Below are 22,305 nucleotides of genomic sequence, written 5' to 3'. Positions count from 1 at the left end.
GAAGTGTGAAGCTGAGATGCCTCTGTGTAGTTTTTAGCTAGGGGAACTGTAATGAGCCAGCCTCAGGGCTCCGCTTGCCAGGGGTTGAGCGGAAATGTGGAGTACCTGTCTTGAGATAAGACTGAATTAGCTGGAGTTCAGCGCTGAGTGTACAGTCGTTAAAAGAGCAGCTTTGCATTGGCCGGGAATCGAACCCGGGCCTCCCGCGTGGCAGGCGAGAATTCTACCACTGAACCACCAATGCAAACACACGAGACCGACTTTCCGCCGAAAGACCGGAAAAATTCCTAAAGCAGAAACGGAGTGATGACAGCTCATTTCACACAACTGTTAAGATCAACGGAATATTTATGAATTGAAATGCTTGAAGCACAAGAACTCTGGGACCTTCTAGTGGAAGTGCTGCTTCGGGATACTTGACAACTCCGTCGACTTTTCCAATAAATGCCTCGAAAAAAGCTAGTTCCATCAGAAAGTTGTAAAGAGCATCAGAAGGCAGCACGGTTTTACAACGCGGGTTGGATTTTTCTTCAAGAACTACTACGCTCTTTGAGCAAATTGTGTATGTCAACGTATACTTTGCCAGTCCAATTGCTGCAGAATTGTCAGCTAAGAGAAATGCGTGTATCCTCCATTTCTTTCGCTCACCACGACACAGGTGAATGTGGCATATCTGTGTTCTTATAATCACGTCTGACACTTTCATTTTCTTTACCTCTGATCTCCAAGCACTCCCACCACCGGGAGAAAGAGAAAGCACGGCCCGTACGGGGATCGAACCCATGACCTTGGCGTGATTAGCACCACGCTCTAACCAGCTGGGCTAACCGGCCAAGCGGCAGAAAAGGTCGGCTACATCACATGCAAAAAGTGCAAAAGAAATGTTTTTGAGCCAGAGTGCACCATGGGGCGCAAAACTGAGCCCATGATAGGTCCCACCGAGATTTGAACTCGGATCGCTGGATTCAAAGCCCAGAGTGCTAACCATTACACCATGGAACCAGCTGGTGCATTGCAGCCCAGGCGGAGACGAGCTCCAAAACGCATGTCACGTGCTGCCAAAACCCGGGATTGAACCAGGGACCTTTAGATCTTCAGTCTAACGCTCTCCCAACTGAGCTATTCCGGCACATTCGTGAGCTCCACTCTTGCCGTTTTCTGCCTCTTTCTTTGGAGCCCATCTCCCCACCTGAGCCACATGCCGTGAATGTCGACCTTAAGCAGCAGCAAGCTATGAAAAGTGTCCGATTTTAAGCCATAGTACGGTACACGAGTCAGGTGAGAGGCTCTTCTCAAGCTAACACGAGACTGTTGCTCAACAAAGACAATATGTCAGACAGTGGAATGTGTGAGAAAGTGCAGAGATGCAAGGATGGGCAAGAAGGTGGTCAGAAGTGTGAAGCTCAGATGCCTCTGTGTAGTTTTTAGCTAGGGGAACTGTAATGAGCCAGCCTCAGGGCTCCGCTTGCCAGGGGTTGAGCGGAAATGTGGAGTACCTGTCTTGAGATAAGACTGAATTAGCTGGAGTTCAGCGCTGAGTGTACAGTCGTTAAAAGAGCAGCTTTGCATTGGCCGGGAATCGAACCCGGGCCTCCCGCGTGGCAGGCGAGAATTCTACCACTGAACCACCAATGCAAACACACGAGACCGACTTTCCGCCGAAAGACCGGAAAAATTCCTAAAGCAGAAACGGAGTGATGACAGCTCATTTCACACAACTGTTAAGATCAACGGAATATTTATGAATTGAAATGCTTGAAGCACAAGAACTCTGGGACCTTCTAGTGGAAGTGCTGCTTCGGGATACTTGACAACTCCGTCGACTTTTCCAATAAATGCCTCGAAAAAAGCTAGTTCCATCAGAAAGTTGTAAAGAGCATCAGAAGGCAGCACGGTTTTACAACGCGGGTTGGATTTTTCTTCAAGAACTACTACGCTCTTTGAGCAAATTGTGTATGTCAACGTATACTTTGCCAGTCCAATTGCTGCAGAATTGTCAGCTAAGAGAAATGCGTGTATCCTCCATTTCTTTCGCTCACCACGACACAGGTGAATGTGGCATATCTGTGTTCTTATAATCACGTCTGACACTTTCATTTTCTTTACCTCTGATCTCCAAGCACTCCCACCACCGGGAGAAAGAGAAAGCACGGCCCGTACGGGGATCGAACCCATGACCTTGGCGTGATTAGCACCACGCTCTAACCAGCTGGGCTAACCGGCCAAGCGGCAGAAAAGGTCGGCTACATCACATGCAAAAAGTGCAAAAGAAATGTTTTTGAGCCAGAGTGCGCCATGGGGCGCAAAACTGAGCCCATGATAGGTCCCACCGAGATTTTAACTCGGATCGCTGGATTCAAAGCCCAGAGTGCTAACCATTACACCATGGAACCAGCTGGTGCATTGCAGCCCAGGCGGAGACGAGCTCCAAAACGCATGTCACGTGCTGCCAAAACCCGGGATTGAACCAGGGACCTTTAGATCTTCAGTCTAACGCTCTCCCAACTGAGCTATTCCGGCACATTCGTGAGCTCCACTCTTGCCGTTTTCTGCCTCTTTCTTTGGAGCCCATCTCCCCACCTGAGCCACATGCCGTGAATGTCGACCTTAAGCAGCAGCAAGCTATGAAAAGTGTCCGATTTTAAGCCATAGTACGGTACACGAGTCAGGTGAGAGGCTCTTCTCAAGCTAACACGAGACTGTTGCTCAACAAAGACAATATGTCAGACAGTGGAATGTGTGAGAAAGTGCAGAGATGCAAGGATGGGCAAGAAGGTGGTCAGAAGTGTGAAGCTGAGATGCCTCTGTGTAGTTTTTAGCTAGGGGAACTGTAATGAGCCAGCCTCAGGGCTCCGCTTGCCAGGGGTTGAGCGGAAATGTGGAGTACCTGTCTTGAGATAAGACTGAATTAGCTGGAGTTCAGCGCTGAGTGTACAGTCGTTAAAAGAGCAGCTTTGCATTGGCCGGGAATCGAACCCGGGCCTCCCGCGTGGCAGGCGAGAATTCTACCACTGAACCACCAATGCAAACACACGAGACCGACATTCCGCCGAAAGACCGGAAAAATTCCTAAAGCAGAAACGGAGTGATGACAGCTCATTTCACACAACTGTTAAGATCAACGGAATATTTATGTATTGAAATGCTTGAAGCACAAGAACTCTGGGACCTTCTAGTGGAAGTGCTGCTTCGGGATACTTGACAACTCCGTCGACTTTTCCAATAAATGCCTCGAAAAAAGCTAGTTCCATCAGAAAGTTGTAAAGAGCATCAGAAGGCAGCACGGTTTTACAACGCGGGTTGGATTTTTCTTCAAGAACTACTACGCTCTTTGAGCAAATTGTGTATGTCAACGTATACTTTGCCAGTCCAATTGCTGCAGAATTGTCAGCTAAGAGAAATGCGTGTATCCTCCATTTCTTTCGCTCACCACGACACAGGTGAATGTGGCATATCTGTGTTCTTATAATCACGTCTGACACTTTCATTTTCTTTACCTCTGATCTCCAAGCACTCCCACCACCGGGAGAAAGAGAAAGCACGGCCCGTACGGGGATCGAACCCATGACCTTGGCGTGATTAGCACCACGCTCTAACCAGCTGGGCTAACCGGCCAAGCGGCAGAAAAGGTCGGCTACATCACATGCAAAAAGTGCAAAAGAAATGTTTTTGAGCCAGAGTGCGCCATGGGGCGCAAAACTGAGCCCATGATAGGTCCCACCGAGATTTGAACTCGGATCGCTGGATTCAAAGCCCAGAGTGCTAACCATTACACCATGGAACCAGCTGGTGCATTGCAGCCCAGGCGGAGACGAGCTCCAAAACGCATGTCACGTGCTGCCAAAACCCGGGATTGAACCAGGGACCTTTAGATCTTCAGTCTAACGCTCTCCCAACTGAGCTATTCCGGCACATTCGTGAGCTCCACTCTTGCCGTTTTCTGCCTCTTTCTTTGGAGCCCATCTCCCCACCTGAGCCACATGCCGTGAACGTCGACCTTAAGCAGCAGCAAGCTATGAAAAGTGTCCGATTTTAAGCCATAGTACGGTACACGAGTCAGGTGAGAGGCTATTCTCAAGCTAACACGAGACTGTTGCTCAACAAAGACAATATGTCAGACAGTGGAATGTGTGAGAAAGTGCAGAGATGCAAGGATGGGCAAGAAGGTGGTCAGAAGTGTGAAGCTGAGATGCCTCTGTGTAGTTTTTAGCTAGGGGAACTGTAATGAGCCAGCCTCAGAGCTCCGCTTGCCAGGGGTTGAGCGGAAATGTGGAGTACCTGTCTTGAGATAAGACTGAATTAGCTGGAGTTCAGCGCTGAGTGTACAGTCGTTAAAAGAGCAGATTTGCATTGGCCGGGAATCGAACCCGGGCCTCCCGCGTGGCAGGCGAGAATTCTACCACTGAACCACCAATGCAAACACACGAGACCGACTTTCCGCCGAAAGACCGGAAAAATTCCTAAAGCAGAAACGGAGTGATGACAGCTCATTTCACACAACTGTTAAGATCAACGGAATATTTATGAATTGAAATGCTTGAAGCACAAGAACTCTGGGACCTTCTAGTGGAAGTGCTGCTTCGGGATACTTGACAACTCCGTCGACTTTTCCAATAAATGCCTCGAAAAAAGCTAGTTCCATCAGAAAGTTGTAACGAGCATCAGAAGGCAGCACGGTTTTACAACGCGGGTTGGATTTTTCTTCAAGAACTACTACGCTCTTTGAGCAAATTGTGTATGTCAACGTATACTTTGCCAGTCCAATTGCTGCAGAATTGTCAGCTAAGAGAAATGCGTGTATCCTCCATTTCTTTCGCTCACCACGACACAGGTGAATGTGGCATATCTGTGTTCTTATAATCACGTCTGACACTTTCATTTTCTTTACCTCTGATCTCCAAGCACTCCCACCACCGGGAGAAAGAGAAAGCACGGCCCGTACGGGGATCGAACCCATGACCTTGGCGTGATTAGCACCACGCTCTAACCAGCTGAGCTAACCGGCCAAGCGGCAGAAAAGGTCGGCTACATCACATGCAAAAAGTGCAAAAGAAATGTTTTTGAGCCAGAGTGCGCCATGGGGCGCAAAACTGAGCCCATGATAGGTCCCACCGAGATTTGAACTCGGATCGCTGGATTCAAAGCCCAGAGTGCTAACCATTACACCATGGAACCAGCTGGTGCATTGCAACCCAGGCGGAGACGAGCTCCAAAACGCATGTCACGTGCTGCCAAAACCCGGGATTGAACCAGGGACCTTTAGATCTTCAGTCTAACGCTCTCCCAACTGAGCTATTCCGGCACATTCGTGAGCTCCACTCTTGCCGTTTTCTGCCTCTTTCTTTGGAGCCCATCTCCCCACCTGAGCCACATGCCGTGAACGTCGACCTTAAGCAGCAGCAAGCTATGAAAAGTGTCCGATTTTAAGCCATAGTACGGTACACGAGTCAGGTGAGAGGCTCTTCTCAAGCTAACACGAGACTGTTGCTCAACAAAGACAATATGTCAGACAGTGGAATGTGTGAGAAAGTGCAGAGATGCAAGGATGGGCAAGAAGGTGGTCAGAAGTGTGAAGCTGAGATGCCTCTGTGTAGTTTTTAGCTAGGGGAACTGTAATGAGCCAGCCTCAGGGCTCCGCTTGCCAGGGGTTGAGCGGAAATGTGGAGTACCTGTCTTGAGATAAGACTGAATTAGCTGGAGTTCAGCGCTGAGTGTACAGTGGTTAAAAGAGCAGCTTTGCATTGGCCGGGAATCGAACCCGGGCCTCCCGCGTGGCAGGCGAGAATTCTACCACTGAACCACCAATGCAAAGACACGAGACCGACTTTCCGCCGAAAGACCGGAAAAATTCCTAAAGCAGAAACGGAGTGATGACAGCTCATTTCACACAACTGTTAAGATCAACGGAATATTTATAAATTGAAATGCTTGAAGCACAAGAACTCTGGGACCTTCTAGTGGAAGTGCTGCTTCGGGATACTTGACAACTCCGTCGACTTTTCCAATAAATGCCTCGAAAAAAGCTAGTTCCATCAGAAAGTTGTAAAGAGCATCAGAAGGCAGCACGGTTTTACAACGCGGGTTGGATTTTTCTTCAAGAACTACTACGCTCTTTGAGCAAATTGTGTATGTCAACGTATACTTTGCCAGTCCAATTGCTGCAGAATTGTCAGCTAAGAGAAATGTGTGTATCCTCCATTTCTTTCGCTCACCACGACACAGGTGAATGTGGCATATCTGTGTTCTTATAATCACGTCTGACACTTTCATTTTCTTTACCTCTGATCTCCAAGCACTCCCACCACCGGGAGAAAGAGAAAGCACGGCCCGTACGGGGATCGAACCCATGACCTTGGCGTGATTAGCACCACGCTCTAACCAGCTGAGCTATCCGGCCAAGCGGCAGAAAAGGTCGGCTACATCACATGCAAAAAGTGCAAAAGAAATGTTTTTGAGCCAGAGTGCGCCATGGGGCGCAAAACTGAGCCCATGATAGGTCCCACCGAGATTTGAACTCGGATCGCTGGATTCAAAGCCCAGAGTGCTAACCATTACACCATGGAACCAGCTGGTGCATTGCAGCCCAGGCGGAGACGAGCTCCAAAACGCATGTCACGTGCTGCCAAAACCCGGGATTGAACCAGGGACCTTTAGATCTTCAGTCTAACGCTCTCCCAACTGAGCTATTCCGGCACATTCGTGAGCTCCACTCTTGCCGTTTTCTGCCTCTTTCTTTGGAGCCCATCTCCCCACCTGAGCCACATGCCGTGAACGTCGACCTTAAGCAGCAGCAAGCTATGAAAAGTGTCCGATTTTAAGCCATAGTACGGTACACGAGTCAGGTGAGAGGCTCTTCTCAAGCTAACACGAGACTGTTGCTCAACAAAGACAATATGTCAGACAGTGGAATGTGTGAGAAAGTGCAGAGATGCAAGGATGGGCAAGAAGGTGGTCAGAAGTGTGAAGCTGAGATGCCTCTGTGTAGTTTTTAGCTAGGGGAACTGTAATGAGCCAGCCTCAGGGCTCCGCTTGCCAGGGGTTGAGCGGAAATGTGGAGTACCTGTCTTGAGATAAGACTGAATTAGCTGGAGTTCAGCGCTGAGTGTACAGTGGTTAAAAGAGCAGCTTTGCATTGGCCGGGAATCGAACCCGGGCCTCCCGCGTGGCAGGCGAGAATTCTACCACTGAACCACCAATGCAAACACACGAGACCGACTTTCCGCCGAAAGACCGGAAAAATTCCTAAAGCAGAAACGGAGTGATGACAGCTCATTTCACACAACTGTTAAGATCAACGGAATATTTATAAATTGAAATGCTTGAAGCACAAGAACTCTGGGACCTTCTAGTGGAAGTGCTGCTTCGGGATACTTGACAACTCCGTCGACTTTTCCAATAAATGCCTCGAAAAAAGCTAGTTCCATCAGAAAGTTGTAAAGAGCATCAGAAGGCAGCACGGTTTTACAACGCGGGTTGGATTTTTCTTCAAGAACTACTACGCTCTTTGAGCAAATTGTGTATGTCAACGTATACTTTGCCAGTCCAATTGCTGCAGAATTGTCAGCTAAGAGAAATGCGTGTATCCTCCATTTCTTTCGCTCACCACGACACAGGTGAATGTGGCATATCTGTGTTCTTATAATCACGTCTGACACTTTCATTTTCTTTACCTCTGATCTCCAAGCACTCCCACCACCGGGAGAAAGAGAAAGCACGGCCCGTACGGGGATCGAACCCATGACCTTGGCGTGATTAGCACCACGCTCTAACCAGCTGGGCTAACCGGCCAAGCGGCAGAAAAGGTCGGCTACATCACATGCAAAAAGTGCAAAAGAAATGTTTTTGAGCCAGAGTGCGCCATGGGGCGCAAAACTGAGCCCATGATAGGTCCCACCGAGATTTGAACTCGGATCGCTGGATTCAAAGCCCAGAGTGCTAACCATTACACCATGGAACCAGCTGGTGCATTGCAGCCCAGGCGGAGACGAGCTCCAAAACGCATGTCACGTGCTGCCAAAACCCGGGATTGAACCAGGGACCTTTAGATCTTCAGTCTAACGCTCTCCCAACTGAGCTATTCCGGCACATTCGTGAGCTCCACTCTTGCCGTTTTCTGCCTCTTTCTTTGGAGCCCATCTCCCCACCTGAGCCACATGCCGTGAACGTCGACCTTAAGCAGCAGCAAGCTATGAAAAGTGTCCGATTTTAAGCCATAGTACGGTACACGAGTCAGGTGAGAGGCTCTTCTCAAGCTAACACGAGACTGTTGCTCAACAAAGACAATATGTCAGACAGTGGAATGTGTGAGAACGTGCAGAGATGCAAGGATGGGCAAGAAGGTGGTCAGAAGTGTGAAGCTGAGATGCCTCTGTGTAGTTTTTAGCTAGGGGAACTGTAATGAGCCAGCCTCAGGGCTCCGCTTGCCAGGGGTTGAGCGGAAATGTGGAGTACCTGTCTTGAGATAAGACTGAATTAGCTGGAGTTCAGCGCTGAGTGTACAGTCGTTAAAAGAGCAGCTTTGCATTGGCCGGGAATCGAACCCGGGCCTCCCGCGTGGCAGGCGAGAATTCTACCACTGAACCACCAATGCAAACACACGAGACCGACTTTCCGCCGAAAGACCGGAAAAATTCCTAAAGCAGAAACGGAGTGATGACAGCTCATTTCACACAACTGTTAAGATCAACGGAATATTTATGAATTGAAATGCTTGAAGCACAAGAACTCTGGGACCTTCTAGTGGAAGTGCTGCTTCGGGATACTTGACAACTCCGTCGACTTTTCCAATAAATGCCTCGAAAAAAGCTAGTTCCATCAGAAAGTTGTAAAGAGCATCAGAAGGCAGCACGGTTTTACAACGCGGGTTGGATTTTTCTTCAAGAACTACTACGCTCTTTGAGCAAATTGTGTATGTCAACGTATACTTTGCCAGTCCAATTGCTGCAGAATTGTCAGCTAAGAGAAATGCGTGTATCCTCCATTTCTTTCGCTCACCACGACACAGGTGAATGTGGCATATCTGTGTTCTTATAATCACGTCTGACACTTTCATTTTCTTTACCTCTGATCTCCAAGCACTCCCACCACCGGGAGAAAGAGAAAGCACGGCCCGTACGGGGATCGAACCCATGACCTTGGCGTGATTAGCACCACGCTCTAACCAGCTGAGCTAACCGGCCAAGCGGCAGAAAAGGTCGGCTACATCACATGCAAAAAGTGCAAAAGAAATGTTTTTGAGCCAGAGTGCGCCATGGGGCGCAAAACTGAGCCCATGATAGGTCCCACCGAGATTTGAACTCGGATCGCTGGATTCAAAGCCCAGAGTGCTAACCATTACACCATGGAACCAGCTGGTGCATTGCAACCCAGGCGGAGACGAGCTCCAAAACGCATGTCACGTGCTGCCAAAACCCGGGATTGAACCAGGGACCTTTAGATCTTCAGTCTAACGCTCTCCCAACTGAGCTATTCCGGCACATTCGTGAGCTCCACTCTTGCCGTTTTCTGCCTCTTTCTTTGGAGCCCATCTCCCCACCTGAGCCACATGCCGTGAACGTCGACCTTAAGCAGCAGCAAGCTATGAAAAGTGTCCGATTTTAAGCCATAGTACGGTACACGAGTCAGGTGAGAGGCTCTTCTCAAGCTAACACGAGACTGTTGCTCAACAAAGACAATATGTCAGACAGTGGAATGTGTGAGAAAGTGCAGAGATGCAAGGATGGGCAAGAAGGTGGTCAGAAGTGTGAAGCTGAGATGCCTCTGTGTAGTTTTTAGCTAGGGGAACTGTAATGAGCCAGCCTCAGGGCTCCGCTTGCCAGGGGTTGAGCGGAAATGTGGAGTACCTGTCTTGAGATAAGACTGAATTAGCTGGAGTTCAGCGCTGAGTGTACAGTGGTTAAAAGAGCAGCTTTGCATTGGCCGGGAATCGAACCCGGGCCTCCCGCGTGGCAGGCGAGAATTCTACCACTGAACCACCAATGCAAACACACGAGACCGACTTTCCGCCGAAAGACCGGAAAAATTCCTAAAGCAGAAACGGAGTGATGACAGCTCATTTCACACAACTGTTAAGATCAACGGAATATTTATAAATTGAAATGCTTGAAGCACAAGAACTCTGGGACCTTCTAGTGGAAGTGCTGCTTCGGGATACTTGACAACTCCGTCGACTTTTCCAATAAATGCCTCGAAAAAAGCTAGTTCCATCAGAAAGTTGTAAAGAGCATCAGAAGGCAGCACGGTTTTACAACGCGGGTTGGATTTTTCTTCAAGAACTACTACGCTCTTTGAGCAAATTGTGTATGTCAACGTATACTTTGCCAGTCCAATTGCTGCAGAATTGTCAACTAAGAGAAATGTGTGTATCCTCCATTTCTTTCGCTCACCACGACACAGGTGAATGTGGCATATCTGTGTTCTTATAATCACGTCTGACACTTTCATTTTCTTTACCTCTGATCTCCAAGCACTCCCACCACCGGGAGAAAGAGAAAGCACGGCCCGTACGGGGATCGAACCCATGACCTTGGCGTGATTAGCACCACGCTCTAACCAGCTGAGCTATCCGGCCAAGCGGCAGAAAAGGTCGGCTACATCACATGCAAAAAGTGCAAAAGAAATGTTTTTGAGCCAGAGTGCGCCATGGGGCGCAAAACTGAGCCCATGATAGGTCCCACCGAGATTTGAACTCGGATCGCTGGATTCAAAGCCCAGAGTGCTAACCATTACACCATGGAACCAGCTGGTGCATTGCAGCCCAGGCGGAGACGAGCTCCAAAACGCATGTCACGTGCTGCCAAAACCCGGGATTGAACCAGGGACCTTTAGATCTTCAGTCTAACGCTCTCCCAACTGAGCTATTCCGGCACATTCGTGAGCTCCACTCTTGCCGTTTTCTGCCTCTTTCTTTGGAGCCCATCTCCCCACCTGAGCCACATGCCGTGAACGTCGACCTTAAGCAGCAGCAAGCTATGAAAAGTGTCCGATTTTAAGCCATAGTACGGTACACGAGTCAGGTGAGAGGCTCTTCTCAAGCTAACACGAGACTGTTGCTCAACAAAGACAATATGTCAGACAGTGGAATGTGTGAGAAAGTGCAGAGATGCAAGGATGGGCAAGAAGGTGGTCAGAAGTGTGAAGCTGAGATGCCTCTGTGTAGTTTTTAGCTAGGGGAACTGTAATGAGCCAGCCTCAGGGCTCCGCTTGCCAGGGGTTGAGCGGAAATGTGGAGTACCTGTCTTGAGATAAGACTGAATTAGCTGGAGTTCAGCGCTGAGTGTACAGTGGTTAAAAGAGCAGCTTTGCATTGGCCGGGAATCGAACCCGGGCCTCCCGCGTGGCAGGCGAGAATTCTACCACTGAACCACCAATGCAAACACACGAGACCGACTTTCCGCCGAAAGACCGGAAAAATTCCTAAAGCAGAAACGGAGTGATGACAGCTCATTTCACACAACTGTTAAGATCAACGGAATATTTATAAATTGAAATGCTTGAAGCACAAGAACTCTGGGACCTTCTAGTGGAAGTGCTGCTTCGGGATACTTGACAACTCCGTCGACTTTTCCAATAAATGCCTCGAAAAAAGCTAGTTCCATCAGAAAGTTGTAAAGAGCATCAGAAGGCAGCACGGTTTTACAACGCGGGTTGGATTTTTCTTCAAGAACTACTACGCTCTTTGAGCAAATTGTGTATGTCAACGTATACTTTGCCAGTCCAATTGCTGCAGAATTGTCAGCTAAGAGAAATGCGTGTATCCTCCATTTCTTTCGCTCACCACGACACAGGTGAATGTGGCATATCTGTGTTCTTATAATCACGTCTGACACTTTCATTTTCTTTACCTCTGATCTCCAAGCACTCCCACCACCGGGAGAAAGAGAAAGCACGGCCCGTACGGGGATCGAACCCATGACCTTGGCGTGATTAGCACCACGCTCTAACCAGCTGAGCTAACCGGCCAAGCGGCAGAAAAGGTCGGCTACATCACATGCAAAAAGTGCAAAAGAAATGTTTTTGAGCCAGAGTGCGCCATGGGGCGCAAAACTGAGCCCATGATAGGTCCCACCGAGATTTGAACTCGGATCGCTGGATTCAAAGCCCAGAGTGCTAACCATTACACCATGGAACCAGCTGGTGCATTGCAGCCCAGGCGGAGACGAGCTCCAAAACGCATGTCACGTGCTGCCAAAACCCGGGATTGAACCAGGGACCTTTAGATCTTCAGTCTAACGCTCTCCCAACTGAGCTATTCCGGCACATTCGTGAGCTCCACTCTTGCCGTTTTCTGCCTCTTTCTTTGGAGCCCATCTCCCCACCTGAGCCACATGCCGTGAACGTCGACCTTAAGCAGCAGCAAGCTATGAAAAGTGTCCGATTTTAAGCCATAGTACGGTACACGAGTCAGGTGAGAGGCTCTTCTCAAGCTAACACGAGACTGTTGCTCAACAAAGACAATATGTCAGACAGTGGAATGTGTGAGAAAGTGCAGAGATGCAAGGATGGGCAAGAAGGTGGTCAGAAGTGTGAAGCTGAGATGCCTCTGTGTAGTTTTTAGCTAGGGGAACTGTAATGAGCCAGCCTCAGGGCTCCGCTTGCCAGGGGTTGAGCGGAAATGTGGAGTACCTGTCTTGAGATAAGACTGAATTAGCTGGAGTTCAGCGCTGAGTGTACAGTGGTTAAAAGAGCAGCTTTGCATTGGCCGGGAATCGAACCCGGGCCTCCCGCGTGGCAGGCGAGAATTCTACCACTGAACCACCAATGCAAACACACGAGACCGACTTTCCGCCGAAAGACCGGAAAAATTCCTAAAGCAGAAACGGAGTGATGACAGCTCATTTCACACAACTGTTAAGATCAACGGAATATTTATAAATTGAAATGCTTGAAGCACAAGAACTCTGGGACCTTCTAGTGGAAGTGCTGCTTCGGGATACTTGACAACTCCGTCGACTTTTCCAATAAATGCCTCGAAAAAAACTAGTTCCATCAGAAAGTTGTAAAGAGCATCAGAAGGCAGCACGGTTTTACAACGCGGGTTGGATTTTTCTTCAAGAACTACTACGCTCTTTGAGCAAATTGTGTATGTCAACGTATACTTTGCCAGTCCAATTGCTGCAGAATTGTCAGCTAAGAGAAATGCGTGTATCCTCCATTTCTTTCGCTCACCACGACACAGGTGAATGTGGCATATCTGTGTTCTTATAATCACGTCTGACACTTTCATTTTCTTTACCTCTGATCTCCAAGCACTCCCACCACCGGGAGAAAGAGAAAGCACGGCCCGTACGGGGATCGAACCCATGACCTTGGCGTGATTAGCACCACGCTCTAACCAGCTGAGCTAACCGGCCAAGCGGCAGAAAAGGTCGGCTACATCACATGCAAAAAGTGCAAAAGAAATGTTTTTGAGCCAGAGTGCGCCATGGGGCGCAAAACTGAGCCCATGATAGGTCCCACCGAGATTTGAACTCGGATCGCTGGATTCAAAGCCCAGAGTGCTAACCATTACACCATGGAACCAGCTGGTGCATTGCAGCCCAGGCGGAGACGAGCTCCAAAACGCATGTCACGTGCTGCCAAAACCCGGGATTGAACCAGGGACCTTTAGATCTTCAGTCTAACGCTCTCCCAACTGAGCTATTCCGGCACATTCGTGAGCTCCACTCTTGCCGTTTTCTGCCTCTTTCTTTGGAGCCCATCTCCCCACCTGAGCCACATGCCGTGAACGTCGACCTTAAGCAGCAGCAAGCTATGAAAAGTGTCCGATTTTAAGCCATAGTACGGTACACGAGTCAGGTGAGAGGCTCTTCTCAAGCTAACACGAGACTGCTGCTCAACAAAGACAATATGTCAGACAGTGGAATGTGTGAGAAAGTGCAGAGATGCAAGGATGGGCAAGAAGGTGGTCAGAAGTGTGAAGCTGAGATGCCTCTGTGTAGTTTTTAGCTAGGGGAACTGTAATGAGCCAGCCTCAGGGCTCCGCTTGCCAGGGGTTGAGCGGAAATGTGGAGTACCTGTCTTGAGATAAGACTGAATTAGCTGGAGTTCAGCGCTGAGTGTACAGTGGTTAAAAGAGCAGCTTTGCATTTGCCGGGAATCGAACCCGGGCCTCCCGCGTGGCAGGTGAGAATTCTACCACTGAACCACCAATGCAAACACACGAGACCGACTTTCCGCCGAAAGACCGGAAAAATTCCTAAAGCAGAAACGGAGTGATGACAGCTCATTTCACACAACTGTTAAGATCAACGGAATATTTATAAATTGAAATGCTTGAAGCACAAGAACTCTGGGACCTTCTAGTGGAAGTGCTGCTTCGGGATACTTGACAACTCCGTCGACTTTTCCAATAAATGCCTTGAAAAAAGCTAGTTCCATCAGAAAGTTGTAAAGAGCATCAGAAGGCAGCACGGTTTTACAACGCGGGTTGGATTTTTCTTCAAGAACTACTACGCTCTTTGAGCAAATTGTGTATGTCAACGTATACTTTGCCAGTCCAATTGCTGCAGAATTGTCAGCTAAGAGAAATGCGTGTATCCTCCATTTCTTTCGCTCACCACGACACAGGTGAATGTGGCATATCTGTGTTCTTATAATCACGTCTGACACTTTCATTTTCTTTACCTCTGATCTCCAAGCACTCCCACCACCGGGAGAAAGAGAAAGCATGGCCCGTACGGGGATCGAACCCATGACCTTGGCGTGATTAGCACCACGCTCTAACCAGCTGAGCTAACCGGCCAAGCGGCAGAAAAGGTCGGCTACATCACATGCAAAAAGTGCAAAAGAAATGTTTTTGAGCCAGAGTGCGCCATGGGGCGCAAAACTGAGCCCATGATAGGTCCCACCGAGATTTGAACTCGGATCGCTGGATTCAAAGCCCAGAGTGCTAACCATTACACCATGGAACCAGCTGGTGCATTGCAGCCCAGGCGGAGACGAGCTCCAAAACGCATGTCACGTGCTGCCAAAACCCAGGATTGAACCAGGGACCTTTAGATCTTCAGTCTAACGCTCTCCCAACTGAGCTATTCCGGCACATTCGTGAGCTCCACTCTTGCCGTTTTCTGCCTCTTTCTTTGGAGCCCATCTCCCCACCTGAGCCACATGCCGTGAACGTCGACCTTAAGCAGCAGCAAGCTATGAAAAGTGTCCGATTTTAAGCCATAGTACGGAACACGAGTCAGGTGAGAGGCTCTTCTCAAGCTAACACGAGACTGTTGCTCAACAAAGACAATATGTCAGACAGTGGAATGTGTGAGAAAGTGCAGAGATGCAAGGATGGGCAAGAAGGTGGTCAGAAGTGTGAAGCTGAGATGCCTCTGTGTAGTTTTTAGCTAGGGGAACTGTAATGAGCCAGCCTCAGGGCTCCGCTTGCCAGGGGTTGAGCGGAAATGTGGAGTACCTGTCTTGAGATAAGACTGAATTAGCTGGAGTTCAGCGCTGAGTGTACAGTGGTTAAAAGAGCAGCTTTGCATTGGCCGGGAATCGAACCCGGGCCTCCCGCGTGGCAGGTGAGAATTCTACCACTGAACCACCAATGCAAACACACGAGACCGACTTTCCGCCGAAAGACCGGAAAAATTCCTAAAGCAGAAACGGAGTGATGACAGCTCATTTCACACAACTGTTAAGATCAACGGAATATTTATAAATTGAAATGCTTGAAGCACAAGAACTCTGGGACCTTCTAGTGGAAGTGCTGCTTCGGGATACTTGACAACTCCGTCGACTTTTCCAATAAATGCCTCGAAAAAAGCTAGTTCCATGAGAAAGTTGTAAAGAGCATCAGAAGGCAGCACGGTTTTACAACGCGGGTTGGATTTTTCTTCAAGAACTACTACACTCTTTGAGCAAATTGTGTATGTCAACGTATACTTTGCCAGTCCAATTGCTGCAGAATTGTCAGCTAAGAGAAATGCGTGTATCCTCCATTTCTTTCGCTCACCACGACACAGGTGAATGTGGCATATCTGTGTTCTTATAATCACGTCTGACACTTTCATTTTCTTTACCTCTGATCTCCAAGCACTCCCACCACCGGGAGAAAGAGAAAGCATGGCCCGTACGGGGATCGAACCCATGACCTTGGCGTGATTAGCACCACGCTCTAACCAGCTGAGCTAACCGGCCAAGCGGCAGAAAAGGTCGGCTACATCACATGCAAAAAGTGCAAAAGAAATGTTTTTGAGCCAGAGTGCGCCATGGGGCGCAAAACTGAGCCCATGATAGGTCCCACCGAGATTTGAACTCGGATCGCTGGATTCAAAGCCCAGAGTGCTAACCATTACACCATGGAACCAGCTGGTGCATTGCAGCCCAGGCGGAGACGAGCTCCAAAACGCATGTCACGTGCTGCCAAAACCCGGGATTGAACCAGGGACCTTTAGATTTTCAGTCTAACGCTCTCCCAACTGAGCTATTCCGGCACATTCGTGAGCTCCACTCTTGCCGTTTTCTGCCTCTTTCTTTGGAGCCCATCTCCCCACCTGAGCCACATGCCGTGAACGTCGACCTTAAGCAGCAGCAAGCTATGAAAAGTGTCCGATTTTAAGCCATAGTACGGTACACGAGTCAGGTGAGAGGCTCTTCTCAAGCTAACACGAGACTGTTGCTCAACAAAGACAATATGTCAGACAGTGGAATGTGTGAGAAAGTGCAGAGATGCAAGGATGGGCAAGAAGGTGGTCAGAAGTGTGAAGCTGAGATGCCTCTGTGTAGTTTTTAGCTAGGGGAACTGTAATGAGCCAGCCTCAGGGCTCCGCTTGCCAGGGGTTGAGCGGAAATGTGGAGTACCTGTCTTGAGATAAGACTGAATTAGCTGGAGTTCAGCGCTGAGTGTACAGTTGTTAAAAGAGCAGCTTTGCATTGGCCGGGAATCGAACCCGGGCTTCCCGCGTGGCAGGCGAGAATTCTACCACTGAACCACCAATGCAAAGACACGAGACCGACTTTCCGCCGAAAGACCGGAAAAATTCCTAAAGCAGAAACGGAGTGATGACAGTTCATTTCACACAACTGTTAAGATCAACGGAATATTTATAAATTGAAATGCTTGAAGCACAAGAACTCTGGGACCTTCTAGTGGAAGTGCTGCTTCGGGATACTTGACAACTCCGTCGACTTTTCCAATAAATGCCTCGAAAAAAGCTAGTTCCATGAGAAAGTTGTAAAGAGCATCAGAAGGCAGCACGGTTTTACAACGCGGGTTGGATTTTTCTTCAAGAACTACTACGCTCTTTGAGCAAATTGTGTATGTCAACGTATACTTTGCCAGTCCAATTGCTGCAGAATTGTCAGCTAAGAGAAATGCGTGTATCCTCCATTTCTTTCGCTCACCACGACACAGGTGAATGTGGCATATCTGTGTTCTTATAATCACGTCTGACACTTTCATTTTCTTTACCTCTGATCTCCAAGCACTCCCACCACCGGGAGAAAGAGAAAGCATGGCCCGTACGGGGATCGAACCCATGACCTTGGCGTGATTAGCACCACGCTCTAACCAGCTGAGCTAACCGGCCAAGCGGCAGAAAAGGTCGGCTACATCACATGCAAAATGTGCAAAAGAAATGTTTTTGAGCCAGAGTGCGCCATGGGGCGCAAAACTGAGCCCATGATAGGTCCCACCGAGATTTGAACTCGGATCGCTGGATTCAAAGCCCAGAGTGCTAACCATTACACCATGGAACCAGCTGGTGAATTGCAGCCCAGGCGGAGACGAGCTCCAAAACGCATGTCACGTGCTGCCAAAACCCGGGATTGAACCAGGGACCTTTAGATTTTCAGTCTAACGCTCTCCCAACTGAGCTATTCCGGCACATTCGTGAGCTCCACTCTTGCCGTTTTCTGCCTCTTTCTTTGGAGCCCATCTCCCCACCTGAGCCACATGCCGTGAACGTCGACCTTAAGCAGCAGCAAGCTATGAAAAGTGTCCGATTTTAAGCCATAGTACGGTACACGAGTCAGGTGAGAGGCTCTTCTCAAGCTAACACGAGACTGTTGCTCAACAAAGACAATATGTCAGACAGTGGAATGTGTGAGAAAGTGCAGAGATGCAAGGATGGGCAAGAAGGTGGTCAGAAGTGTGAAGCTGAGATGCCTCTGTGTAGTTTTTAGCTAGGGGAACTGTAATGAGCCAGCCTCAGGGCTCCGCTTGCCAGGGGTTGAGCGGAAATGTGGAGTACCTGTCTTGAGATAAGACTGAATTAGCTGGAGTTCAGCGCTGAGTGTACAGTTGTTAAAAGAGCAGCTTTGCATTGGCCGGGAATCGAACCCGGGCTTCCCGCGTGGCAGGCGAGAATTCTACCACTGAACCACCAATGCAAAGACACGAGACCGACTTTCCGCCGAAAGACCGGAAAAATTCCTAAAGCAGAAACGGAGTGATGACAGTTCATTTCACACAACTGTTAAGATCAACGGAATATTTATAAATTGAAATGCTTGAAGCACAAGAACTCTGGGACCTTCTAGTGGAAGTGCTGCTTCGGGATACTTGACAACTCCGTCGACTTTTCCAATAAATGCCTCGAAAAAAGCTAGTTCCATCAGAAAGTTGTAAAGAGCATCAGAAGGCAGCACGGTTTTACAACGCGGGTTGGATTTTTCTTCAAGAACTACTACGCTCTTTGAGCAAATTGTGTATGTCAACGTATACTTTGCCAGTCCAATTGCTGCAGAATTGTCAGCTAGGAGAAATGCGTGTATCCTCCATTTCTTTCGCTCACCACGACACAGGTGAATGTGGCATATCTGTGTTCTTATAATCATGTCTGACACTTTCATTTTCTTTACCTCTGATCTCCAAGCACTCCCACCACCGGGAGAAAGAGAAAGCATGGCCCGTACGGGGATCGAACCCATGACCTTGGCGTGATTAGCACCACGCTCTAACCAGCTGAGCTAACCGGCCAAGCGGCAGAAAAGGTCGGCTACATCACATGCAAAATGTGCAAAAGAAATGTTTTTGAGCCAGAGTGCGCCATGGGGCGCAAAACTGAGCCCATGATAGGTCCCACCGAGATTTGAACTCGGATCGCTGGATTCAAAGCCCAGAGTGCTAACCATTACACCATGGAACCAGCTGGTGCATTGCAACCCAGGCGGAGACGAGCTCCAAAACGCATGTCACGTGCTGCCAAAATCCGGGATTGAACCAGGGACCTTTAGATCTTCAGTCGAACGCTCTCCCAACTGAGTTATTCCGGCACATTCGTGAGCTCCACTCTTGCCGTTTTCTGCCTCTTTCTTTGGAGCCCATCTCCCCACCTGAGCCACATGCCGTGAACGTCGACCTTAAGCAGCAGCAAGCTATGAAAAGTGTCCGATTTTAAGCCATAGTACGGTACACGAGTCAGGTGAGAGGCTCTTCTCAAGCTAACACGAGACTGGTGCTCAACAAAGACAATATGTCAGACAGTGGAATGTGTGAGAAAGTGCAGAGATGCAAGGATGGGCAAGAAGGTGGTCAGAAGTGTGAAGCTGAGATGCCTCTGTGTAGTTTTTAGCTAGGGGAACTGTAATGAGCCAGCCTCAGGGCTCCGCTTGCCAGGGGTTGAGCGGAAATGTGGAGTACCTGTCTTGAGATAAGACTGAATTAGCTGGAGTTCAGCGCTGAGTGTACAGTTGTTAAAAGAGCAGCTTTGCATTGGCCGGGAATCGAACCCGGGCTTCCCGCGTGGCAGGCGAGAATTCTACCACTGAACCACCAATGCAAAGACACGAGACCGACTTTCCGCCGAAAGACCGGAAAAATTCCTAAAGCAGAAACGGAGTGATGACAGCTCATTTCACACAACTGTTAAGATCAACGGAATATTTATAAATTGAAATGCTTGAAGCACAAGAACTCTGGGACCTTCTAGTGGAAGTGCTGCTTCGGGATACTTGACAACTCCGTCGACTTTTCCAATAAATGCCTCGAAAAAAGCTAGTTCCATCAGAAAGTTGTAAAGAGCATCAGAAGGCAGCACGGTTTTACAACGCGGGTTGGATTTTTCTTCAAGAACTACTACGCTCTTTGAGCAAATTGTGTATGTCAACGTATACTTTGCCAGTCCAATTGCTGCAGAATTGTCAGCTAAGAGAAATGCGTGTATCCTCCATTTCTTTCGCTCACCACGACACAGGTGAATGTGGCATATCTGTGTTCTTATAATCACGTCTGACACTTTCATTTTCTTTACCTCTGATCTCCAAGCACTCCCACCACCGGGAGAAAGAGAAAGCACAGCCCGTACGGGGATCGAACCCATGACCTTGGCGTGATTAGCACCACGCTCTAACCAGCTGAGCTAACCGGCCAAGCGGCAGAAAAGGTCGGCTACATCACATGCAAAAAGTGCAAAAGAAATGTTTTTGAGCCAGAGTGCGCCATGGGGCGCAAAACTGAGCCCATGATAGGTCCCACCGAGATTTGAACTCGGATCGCTGGATTCAAAGCCCAGAGTGCTAACCATTACACCATGGAACCAGCTGGTGCATTGCAGCCCAGGCGGAGACGAGCTCCAAAAAGCATGTCACGTGCTGCCAAAACCCGAGATTGAACCAGGGACCTTTAGATCTTCAGTCTAACGCTCTCCCAACTGAGCTATTCCGGCACATTCGTGAGCTCCACTCTTGCCGTTTTCTGCCTCTTTCTTTGGAGCCCATCTCCCCACCTGAGCCACATGCCGTGAACGTCGACCTTAAGCAGCAGCAAGCTATGAAAAGTGTCCGATTTTAAGCCATAGTACGGTACACGAGTCAGGTGAGAGGCTCTTCTCAAGCTAACACGAGACTGTTGCTCAACAAAGACAATATGTCAGACAGTGGAATGTGTGAGAAAGTGCAGAGATGCAAGGATGGGCAAGAAGGTGGTCAGAAGTGTGAAGCTGAGATGCCTCTGTGTAGTTTTTAGCTAGGGGAACTGTAATGAGCCAGCCTCAGGGCTCCGCTTGCCAGGGGTTGAGCGGAAATGTGGAGTACCTGTCTTGAGATAAGACTGAATTAGCTGGAGTTCAGCGCTGAGTGTACAGTTGTTAAAAGAGCAGCTTTGCATTGGCCGGGAATCGAACCCGGGTCTCCCGCGTGGCAGGCGAGAATTCTACCACTGAACCACCACTGCAAAGACACGAGACCGACTTTCCGCCGAAAGACCGGAAAAATTCCTAAAGCAGAAACGGAGTGATGACAGCTCATTTCACACAACTGTTAAGATCAACGGAATATTTATAAATTGAAATGCTTGAAGCACAAGAACTCTGGGACATTCTAGTGGAAGTGCTGCTTCGGGATACTTGACAACTCCGTCGACTTTTCCAATAAATGCCTCGAAAAAAGCTAGTTCCATCAGAAAGTTGTAAAGAGCATCAGAAGGCAGCACGGTTTTACAACGCGGGTTGGATTTTTCTTCAAGAACTACTACGCTCTTTGAGCAAATTGTGTATGCCAATGTATACTTTGACAGTCCAATTGCTGCAGAATTGTCAGCTAGGAGAAATGCGTGTATCCTCCATTTCTTTCGCTCACCACGACACAGGTGAATGTGGCATATCTGTGTTCTTATAATCACGTCTGACACTTTCATTTTCTTTACCTCTGATCTCCAAGCACTCCCACCACCGGGAGAAAGAGAAAGCATGGCCCGTACGGGGATCGAACCCATGACCTTGGCGTGATTAGCACCACGCTCTAACCAGCTGAGCTAACCGGCCAAGCGGCAGAAAAGGTCGGCTACATCACATGCAAAAAGTGCAAAAGAAATGTTTTTGAGCCAGAGTGCGCCATGGGGCGCAAAACTGAGCCCATGATAGGTCCCACCGAGATTTTAACTCGGATCGCTGGATTCAAAGCCCAGAGTGCTAACCATTACACCATGGAACCAGCTGGTGCATTGCAGCCCAGGCGGAGACGAGCTCCAAAACGCATGTCACGTGCTGCCAAAACCCGGGATTGAACCAGGGACCTTTAGATGTTCAGTCTAACGCTCTCCCAACTGAGCTATTCCGGCACATTCGTGAGCTCCACTCTTGCCGTTTTCTGCCTCTTTCTTTGGAGCCCATCTCCCCACCTGAGCCACATGCCGTGAACGTCGACCTTAAGCAGCAGCAAGCTATGAAAAGTGTCCGATTTTAAGCCATAGTACGGTACACGAGTCAGGTGAGAGGCTCTTCTCAAGCTAACACGAGACTGTTGCTCAACAAAGACAATATGTCAGACAGTGGAATGTGTGAGAAAGTGCAGAGATGCAAGGATGGGCAAGAAGGTGGTCAGAAGTGTGAAGCTGAGATGCCTCTGTGTAGTTTTTAGCTAGGGGAACTG

At 48.8% G+C, this 22,305-nt stretch overlaps 1 protein-coding gene and 29 non-coding genes across 30 annotated transcripts in view; 1 reads left to right on the top strand and 29 right to left on the bottom strand.

Annotated features, from left to right (window-relative positions):
- Positions 1–22,305, top strand: part of LOC125715668 (uncharacterized) — a 416,660-nt gene that overhangs the window by 196,806 nt on the left and 197,549 nt on the right. The gene's annotated exons all lie outside the window — the stretch shown is intronic.
- trnag-gcc (transfer RNA glycine (anticodon GCC)) lies at positions 174–244 on the bottom strand. The gene has a single exon. It is a non-coding gene; the product is annotated as a tRNA-Gly (tRNA).
- On the bottom strand, positions 931–1,002 carry trnaq-uug (transfer RNA glutamine (anticodon UUG)). The gene has a single exon. It is a non-coding gene; the product is annotated as a tRNA-Gln (tRNA).
- On the bottom strand, positions 1,565–1,635 carry trnag-gcc (transfer RNA glycine (anticodon GCC)). Its single transcript has one exon. It is a non-coding gene; the product is annotated as a tRNA-Gly (tRNA).
- Positions 2,956–3,026, bottom strand: trnag-gcc (transfer RNA glycine (anticodon GCC)). The gene has a single exon. It is a non-coding gene; the product is annotated as a tRNA-Gly (tRNA).
- On the bottom strand, positions 3,713–3,784 carry trnaq-uug (transfer RNA glutamine (anticodon UUG)). Its single transcript has one exon. It is a non-coding gene; the product is annotated as a tRNA-Gln (tRNA).
- Positions 4,347–4,417, bottom strand: trnag-gcc (transfer RNA glycine (anticodon GCC)). Its single transcript has one exon. It is a non-coding gene; the product is annotated as a tRNA-Gly (tRNA).
- On the bottom strand, positions 5,104–5,175 carry trnaq-uug (transfer RNA glutamine (anticodon UUG)). The gene has a single exon. It is a non-coding gene; the product is annotated as a tRNA-Gln (tRNA).
- On the bottom strand, positions 5,738–5,808 carry trnag-gcc (transfer RNA glycine (anticodon GCC)). The gene has a single exon. It is a non-coding gene; the product is annotated as a tRNA-Gly (tRNA).
- On the bottom strand, positions 6,495–6,566 carry trnaq-uug (transfer RNA glutamine (anticodon UUG)). Its single transcript has one exon. It is a non-coding gene; the product is annotated as a tRNA-Gln (tRNA).
- On the bottom strand, positions 7,129–7,199 carry trnag-gcc (transfer RNA glycine (anticodon GCC)). Its single transcript has one exon. It is a non-coding gene; the product is annotated as a tRNA-Gly (tRNA).
- Positions 7,886–7,957, bottom strand: trnaq-uug (transfer RNA glutamine (anticodon UUG)). The gene has a single exon. It is a non-coding gene; the product is annotated as a tRNA-Gln (tRNA).
- Positions 8,520–8,590, bottom strand: trnag-gcc (transfer RNA glycine (anticodon GCC)). The gene has a single exon. It is a non-coding gene; the product is annotated as a tRNA-Gly (tRNA).
- Positions 9,277–9,348, bottom strand: trnaq-uug (transfer RNA glutamine (anticodon UUG)). The gene has a single exon. It is a non-coding gene; the product is annotated as a tRNA-Gln (tRNA).
- Positions 9,911–9,981, bottom strand: trnag-gcc (transfer RNA glycine (anticodon GCC)). Its single transcript has one exon. It is a non-coding gene; the product is annotated as a tRNA-Gly (tRNA).
- On the bottom strand, positions 10,668–10,739 carry trnaq-uug (transfer RNA glutamine (anticodon UUG)). Its single transcript has one exon. It is a non-coding gene; the product is annotated as a tRNA-Gln (tRNA).
- trnag-gcc (transfer RNA glycine (anticodon GCC)) lies at positions 11,302–11,372 on the bottom strand. The gene has a single exon. It is a non-coding gene; the product is annotated as a tRNA-Gly (tRNA).
- trnaq-uug (transfer RNA glutamine (anticodon UUG)) lies at positions 12,059–12,130 on the bottom strand. The gene has a single exon. It is a non-coding gene; the product is annotated as a tRNA-Gln (tRNA).
- trnag-gcc (transfer RNA glycine (anticodon GCC)) lies at positions 12,693–12,763 on the bottom strand. Its single transcript has one exon. It is a non-coding gene; the product is annotated as a tRNA-Gly (tRNA).
- On the bottom strand, positions 13,450–13,521 carry trnaq-uug (transfer RNA glutamine (anticodon UUG)). Its single transcript has one exon. It is a non-coding gene; the product is annotated as a tRNA-Gln (tRNA).
- On the bottom strand, positions 14,841–14,912 carry trnaq-uug (transfer RNA glutamine (anticodon UUG)). The gene has a single exon. It is a non-coding gene; the product is annotated as a tRNA-Gln (tRNA).
- trnaq-uug (transfer RNA glutamine (anticodon UUG)) lies at positions 16,232–16,303 on the bottom strand. Its single transcript has one exon. It is a non-coding gene; the product is annotated as a tRNA-Gln (tRNA).
- trnaf-gaa (transfer RNA phenylalanine (anticodon GAA)) lies at positions 16,358–16,430 on the bottom strand. Its single transcript has one exon. It is a non-coding gene; the product is annotated as a tRNA-Phe (tRNA).
- Positions 16,866–16,936, bottom strand: trnag-gcc (transfer RNA glycine (anticodon GCC)). The gene has a single exon. It is a non-coding gene; the product is annotated as a tRNA-Gly (tRNA).
- trnaq-uug (transfer RNA glutamine (anticodon UUG)) lies at positions 17,623–17,694 on the bottom strand. The gene has a single exon. It is a non-coding gene; the product is annotated as a tRNA-Gln (tRNA).
- On the bottom strand, positions 17,749–17,821 carry trnaf-gaa (transfer RNA phenylalanine (anticodon GAA)). Its single transcript has one exon. It is a non-coding gene; the product is annotated as a tRNA-Phe (tRNA).
- trnag-gcc (transfer RNA glycine (anticodon GCC)) lies at positions 18,257–18,327 on the bottom strand. The gene has a single exon. It is a non-coding gene; the product is annotated as a tRNA-Gly (tRNA).
- Positions 19,014–19,085, bottom strand: trnaq-uug (transfer RNA glutamine (anticodon UUG)). Its single transcript has one exon. It is a non-coding gene; the product is annotated as a tRNA-Gln (tRNA).
- Positions 19,648–19,718, bottom strand: trnag-gcc (transfer RNA glycine (anticodon GCC)). The gene has a single exon. It is a non-coding gene; the product is annotated as a tRNA-Gly (tRNA).
- On the bottom strand, positions 20,405–20,476 carry trnaq-uug (transfer RNA glutamine (anticodon UUG)). The gene has a single exon. It is a non-coding gene; the product is annotated as a tRNA-Gln (tRNA).

This window comes from Brienomyrus brachyistius, chromosome 2, assembly GCF_023856365.1.
Source record: "Brienomyrus brachyistius isolate T26 chromosome 2, BBRACH_0.4, whole genome shotgun sequence".
Classification (NCBI taxonomy): domain Eukaryota; kingdom Metazoa; phylum Chordata; class Actinopteri; order Osteoglossiformes; family Mormyridae; genus Brienomyrus; species Brienomyrus brachyistius.
This window is presented reverse-complemented; position numbering and strand designations above follow the sequence as displayed.